Source organism: Trachymyrmex cornetzi, unplaced genomic scaffold, assembly GCF_001594075.2.
Source record: "Trachymyrmex cornetzi isolate Tcor2-1 unplaced genomic scaffold, Tcor1.1 scaffold47, whole genome shotgun sequence".
In the NCBI taxonomy this organism is placed as follows: domain Eukaryota; kingdom Metazoa; phylum Arthropoda; class Insecta; order Hymenoptera; family Formicidae; genus Trachymyrmex; species Trachymyrmex cornetzi.
Genome location: NW_017299509.1, coordinates 920,453 through 927,793, shown reverse-complemented (window position 1 = coordinate 927,793; position 7,341 = coordinate 920,453). Strand labels below are relative to the sequence as shown.

General features: G+C 38.0%; 1 protein-coding gene across 1 annotated transcript in view; it reads right to left on the bottom strand.

Moving 5' to 3' along the window:
* The window catches only part of dcma (decima), a 17,684-nt gene extending 17,366 nt beyond the window's left edge, over positions 1-318 (bottom strand). Inside the window, exon 1 of the mRNA XM_018513663.1 lies at positions 1-318. This exon is cut by the window's left edge and continues 881 nt beyond it. The gene's annotated coding sequence lies outside the window, so the exon portion shown is untranslated.
* Positions 319-7,341: the final 7,023 nt, after the last annotated feature.

Below are 7,341 nucleotides of genomic sequence, written 5' to 3'. Positions count from 1 at the left end.
CAGGTGGAATTTGGGTTTACGCGCGAGAAGCGGCGATCCGCGACGAGCGACGAGGTCGCGCGGCGCTCCGTCGAGACGTCATCTCGCCCCCTCAGCGGGATGATCGCGTGGGATCAGAGCGCACCACCACCACCACCACCGCCCCGGTCCTCCCTGATGAACCGTCACGTATGTACGCGTGACTCTCGCGTGCACTCCTCTCACGGCATCACGACATATCGTCGGAGTTTACCCTCCTCGCCCGAGATCCGACTGATCTGAGAGGCACCGTGAGAGCACTACGGCGGCGGAGAGCGGCACACTATACGAACCGTAGCAATACACGCGACAGACTGAAACGTGGGTTTCGCCCTCGAGCTCTTTCACTGCCGCGCGCCACCCTGCGATTAAAGCGCATGCCTGGCTCGCGCTACGACGGATCCACTGCGACCGTTTTCCACCGCGCTGTTTCGCAACTCTTATAAAAATAGGCAATTTGTCCCCTCTATATTTGATAACGTTGCTGTGAAACAACGTGATTTTCTTATTTGCACTCGTGTGCCACCTTCGCCGTATATACCTACCGCGATTGCATTCTACGAGCGAAGTAGCTGCCAAGCCGAGATGGTTATTAGCGGGATAACCAGAGTGATTCTAAAGCAGAACAAAAAAATGGGGCAAAACTTTTTTAAACGAAGCTTTGTTTGCGAGATAATTGGATTTGAAAATCAGAAAATTATAGGAACGTCTGTTCTGTTTTGAACTGATGTAACTTTCAATGACGTTTCAGTTTGATAAATTTAGTTTATCCCCCCCCCCCCTCTCTCTCTCTCTATCTTTTTTTTGAAATGTGAAAAAATATAATATTTCTATTATTTGTAATTAAAAAATGTTATTAAAAAGAATTGATATTTTACAAATATTATAGTACCTCTCTGGCAACATGAAATATTATTTATTACTTTCTCAAATAATATATTGATTGCTTTTAATCTTTGATAATTAATGCAAATTATGCATATTCATCCAGTTACGAAAGGTATTATCAGTTTTCTGATTAATGTAATCGATTTTTCCGGAAATAGTTTTATAAAAATTTTATTTTACGATTTCCACTTTGATCATTTTTATGAAACTACCACTAACGAACCTGTTTCAATTTTGTTTTACTAATTTCTAATTCGTGAAAAAAAAATTTTTTTTCGATATATTTAATTATTTTACAAATTACGCGCAATCAAAGCATGACGAGCAAATATTCATTTTGTAATTTTGTCTCGATGGTTTATATTATTTCTATTAAACGGACAAAGAGATGGCATTGAGGGAAGATCTTGGAATAAATTGTTCTGGACCGACCGTTACTTTACCGAGAAATAATTGCGTTAAAATAATATAGAGTAGTATATATATATATATATAGGGTTGCATAAGGAAAGTTGCCGTCGTTTTAACACACTCCATCGTATGCATTACGGCCGCAATGCACTTTTAGCCGGGAAACATATACAATTCCGTTTCGACGATGCGCCCGCGGTGCTGCGTTTCGCCGAACCACTTTGCGCTGAGACGTTCGGGACTCGGTAAAAGCTATACCGATATAACGTAATTTCGATGCATTAATTGACATCGTTGCATCTCGACGACATTGTACATCGACGATACTTTCGCTATTCGTGCCGCACGTGCCGCCGACAGTCAATGTTTGCCTCCGACAAACTTCCGACGCGATGTTATTATCCTTTAAAGTTTTAGAACCAACAAATTTCAAGGATTCGCATAATTTCCGTAGCGCGTGGCGACTTTTCTACGTATGAAGACCGCAAAGTTTTTCAAATTTGCCTCTCTGTTATTTCTTCCAGCTTCTGCTTGGCTTCTGTATGCTAAAGGAAAATTTAATTTTGAGCGGGATTATGTTCGAGAGACTAGTCGATTGGAGTCGATAAAATCCGATTAGGAATACGCAAATTGAAAGTTACATTAATGTCTTTATCGTGTTATAGATTTGTAGATATGATATAATAATATTGTTTTAAATTACACAATATTACGATGAAAATGGTTTGTATACGTAACATTCGCGCGGACAAATTTGTACATGTGACGACACACTCATATGGACTTTTGTGCAAAATGACAATTGAGTTGCAACTCTATTAACGTCACGCATCAGCTTGCATCTATGCGCGCTGCATTCGACGGCGTACACACGTTCTGTGAATTATGGACATGTGCGCACGACGGTACATTCATATTGTATAATTATACAAATTGACAACAATCAGGACGCAGTTATGCATCGAAGTCATCGTTGGCAATAACGCGATTGGCGCTCTTTCCGCCGAGTACTCGAGTCCGGCCTGGAATCGTTGGATCTCATTAACGTCGAATTAAGCTCACATTGATGCGAAATATTAAAAATGTCGCAGCGAGATATTGCATTTCTTGTTTTTCTCGGTCGGAAATAGATGATCGCGCGACGGAGTCGATGGAAACTTGCTCGTCGAGTTATTGTTAACCGATCCTGTTTGCTAAACCGCTTTCCCGCTTCTTTGTCTGCCATTCTCTTCTTTCATACTATATCTACTTTTTTTGTTTCCTCTCTGAGAGAGTACCTTCCGAGAATATTTCCATTATCATTTAGAAGTTTGAAAGAATGTCTCATCGTTCAAACGACTTACATATACTATTACATCGTGCTATATGTAGATCATTTCTGCTACCGATAATTGAGACTTAATGCCATCAAGATATAAATCTCATTCTCAAGTTCCATTTTATCGAATCGTTTAAATCTGAAATGTATGTAAACATTATCCTTCTTTCCAAACTAATTAATTATAGAATACTTTCTTTTTTTGCGTCCAATGCTCGAGTTTATTTTCGCCTCGTGTCATTTTATTTTTAGCTGTAATTACTTCTAGTCTGCATCATTATTTTATTTGTAACTTTCTTCGTTTTATTTTGGTTTGCGTGACTGTCTGCACTTTCTGAGAGAGAGAGAGAGAGAGAGAGAAAGAGAGAAATGTATACATAATAATTCTTTTAAAAAAATATACTATTCTACACTGTTAAATACCAAAGGAGCAATGGCAACCTAATTCTTTGAGAGTTAAATAACATTTTATTATTTTTACTTCTTCATATGTCAAGATCTAAATTAATCCATTTCTGTAGTTAGTTTCAAAGTAAATAACGTTCATATTAACGTATACATTTAATAAATAGTAAATTAAATTAGAGTCAAATTCAATATATTTTCCGAGGGGGTCACTACTTAATGTAATCTTGGGATAGTGTCCCCGAAATCATTATAAAATTCATATGAAATCTCTACGTATAATCCGATAATTACATATGCAACCCACGAGAAATTATTGTATATTATTAAAATTAATTAAATAAAATCGTATATTTTATCAAATTACTTCATATGTAGTGAAAAAAATAATTTGTAATCAGATAAAATCATATGAAATCATGTAATCTGCGGGACAATATTTCAGCTAGTGATTTCCCTCTCGATATTTTCTCAATTTAAATTATTTAACTTTATTGTTTTAATTAAATTAACAAAATATTAGAGACGCAGAGTGACGAGACTTAAAAAAGTAAAAATAACTCAAATTAGATATAATTTGATATTATAAATGTAACAGTGTATAAAGTACGTTTGATGATATGTATTTATCTCTATATATCTACACAGAGAAATAGTCTATTCTGTTTACGACATCGACCATCCAACGCAACTTTACTTTTTATTCACTCTCGTCTCCTCCTTCTTTTTTATTCTCCTTCGTCTTGCACTTTTCTCTTGCCGCGATGCTTCCACCCTCGCTGGATCCTGTCCCTTTTCTTTCGTTCCTCCGTGTGACAGATCGTAGGGTGTGCCCGAACCATCGATTACCTTAAGAAATTAAATTTAAGGCTCGGCCGCTGGGATACCTGACGTTGAAAATTAAATGCTTGCGAGACAGACGGCTGCCTTCCTCGTAAATTTTCCGCTAAGACTTACACTAGCACACATTTTCGAGGGCGAGTCCGGTACATAGTTTGTATTGTGTATGCGATATACGATCCGCGCGATGCACGCATTCGCGGGAGAAAAGCTGCGATGAAGGGATTTTGCTGGACTACGGCCGACACTAACGAGGCAATTCTCAGACAAAGTGGTGTACAATGGCGTGACGAGAGCACGACGGTAATGATCGCAAAATAGTCAAGAACGACGGAAGCTATTTTCAAAGTTCGATCGGAACTTCTTGGCTGGCTGCGCAACACGTCGTATTCTTAAAGAAATAAGAGCGATCGAAATTTCGTGCAAAATTTCAAACTTTCTCAGAATCGTACTCGGGCGAGTTATTCCGCTCCGAATACGATGGTTTTCAGTACGATCGATAGCACCTTCTCAAACTACTTCCTAACAATGGCACCTAGGTACGATCACCGGACGATTCAATTTGCTGAGGTATCCCATGAAAGAACTATCCGGGAACGATGTATAAGAACAGGGATTCTCTCGAATGGCCGTGGATAATGCACCAGGGATACCCAGTGATTTCCCTTTGGAGATGGGATTAGTTATTAGAATGACGAGGGCTATTTATTTTCTGATACGAAGTAACTGAAGCGGCTGTACAAGTAAAGATTTCACGGGGCGTTTGATTTTCTATCGTGGCACAATAATTGTATTTTCTTCCTTGTTTTCCTCTTTCTCTGGCTACCTGCAGCGGTTGCGGTGGAGACACTTTAGGTTTATCTACCGCAACCAGCATGTTCGTGACAACTCCTAACTGCCTTTTTAACAATCCTGTCGTAGAGAAATCGTTAGTTTCTGTAGCGAACAAGCCGACAGTGTCGCGAGCCGACTCTAAACGGATTACAAACGCGACGCGCCTCTCTTCGGCCTCTCTCTCTCTCTCTCTCTCTCTCTCACAGAGAATTATAGACCCGTAAATTTCAGTTTTATGTCGGTGGCTTATCGCGGGGCGTACATTGCGCAAAGAGCTCAGTTCTTTTTTTCCTAAGCGGGAAGGGAGAGTGCAACCCCTTTCCTAGAATATTATAGCACATTGCACTCTCTGCGTTTATATTCTAGTGGTTTATTATACACGAACACCGTGGATTTACATATATATTCGCGACACGCGTAAAAACGTATAATAATAAGATCTTCGAGTGACCCCCGAGATATCGAACGTCTCGCGATAATCGCGAGAGACTTGTGTCATGTACGAATAATATCGGAGGTAATTTAAACGGGAGGTGGATTTGTCGCAGAGACGCGCCCTCGGTGTAATCGTTATTATTACAGTTCTAAAGTCATATATAAGTATCGGTTTGCAGATTACGTATACATAACTGGCGGCGGATTGCATTATGCTATTTCATTGCGATGACACTGTAACAGTATTCGTAGTTTCAGGAAGTGTCATTAACATGCGGTGGATAAGCGACATGACGAAGATATTCGCTGACATATCTCACGGTTATCTTACTTCTCGCTGGGTACGATGTATATACGCATATCCATCTCTGTATTACGTCATTACCGTTCTATTTCCATTCCTCGTTCTAATAATGAAAACCGATCTCTTCTGTATGTGTGTGCCGCAATAAATCTGCATAAATAAATGTTGACATTTTCGATTATTGAACGGGATCCAATAATAATTTTGCGAGTTATGTACGTCTGTCTCGTGCATCTCGCTTATTTACTGAAAATTATTCAATGTACATAATAACTTATACATAATACGTATTGTCATGTACTATTTTTATTTACATCACTAATTTATTTATATTACCTTTCAGACATCTTCCGAAATTGGCTTTTCGCCGTTAACCAGATGACGTGAATTCGAACGAAAGCGCGGACAGCAGAATTAGCCCCAAAATATATTAAACGGTTATCTGACATTAATTACCGAACGCGAACACATTCGAATTGCGTCCGGGAGATCATCGACGGGGGACGCAGGCAGGGGTGGTTATCGACCATTCCTGCTACATGCCACAAATTATCTCATTGGCCGTATATGGCCTTGGCCGCAGATTCTGCCCAGCGTTACTTTCGCACTCCGCAATCTGAACTTTGATGCTGAAACAATATTGATATTTGATACGCGCGAAACCGCAGGACAGGACGGACCGATATCTTATTTGAATTGGTTACCTCAGGCCGTTTACATTTGCTGATGAAATTTGAGAAACAAGACGGTCACTTTTATAAGTTGAATTTTTATTTTATTGTGAATTTCACTCGATGAGAATAAATCTGATTAAATAAGAGAAATCTTATATCCGGTCGAAGCGAATCTTACGATTAGTGCTTAAATATTTCTATGTAATTTATATATGCATATCTGATTCTGCAAACCGCATGGCAAAAAATCTTTTTCGATCTTGAAATGCAGTAATGAGCAGAACAGAGAGTAGTGTGTTATTTATTAAATTGACAAACAATTAAATAATTTTTAATGCTAACAAGTATCTTTATAAGAATATTTTATTTTATTTGTGCATACAATAAATTGTATTAAATGCATAAAAAATATGGAATTCTTTTATTGAATTTACAAATAAAATTAAGAGATTTAATTTTGATGAAAATGACTGTTTTGTTTCTCAATTTCAGTAAATGGCCTGAAATACACAATTCTTGCTGCATAATGAAATATATATGTACATATTAATTAGTCAATTTGACAGTAAGAATAGAAATTTTTACGATCGACAAGTCTTCGCTGAAAATTGAACACGTACTTTGAAATTACCATTCCATTTATTATGCAACCAAAATATCTGAGCATTTCCTCGCGAATTTATGCAATTGAGCGTACCTTATCATATCACTACTCGCGAGATTATTATAATCTCCGTTCGGATTTAATTTATTCTTTCTCCGTCACTTTTAATGAATTCCAGCACAATACTGAACACAATGGTGAAATATCAGATAATTCCTCGTTTTTTTTTGCTTTGATTTATTTTCCTGATTTTTTCGCTTCGAAAATGTAACTCTATAATTTATCGTGTAAACGCATCTCGCCGAATTCAATCATCCTCGATACAGGAATTTCATTGATTCGTCGAAAGTGCGCGTACGTACTTACTCAAAGAAAGGTTACCAAAATTCTTTTTTTTTTTACTATTTAACAAAACAACTAGCTCTCGGAGTATAATATATTGGATTTTCAATTTTCCAAGAATAAATTATCGTTACCAATCAATCAAATTGACCCACTTTTACGAATGGAAGGAAAACCATGTATATCGCTTGTAGATAATGAGATTCTTCATAATGAGAAAATAGAATCTCTGTTAAGGGAAAATCGGTCCCTCGAGGACAAATCGCAA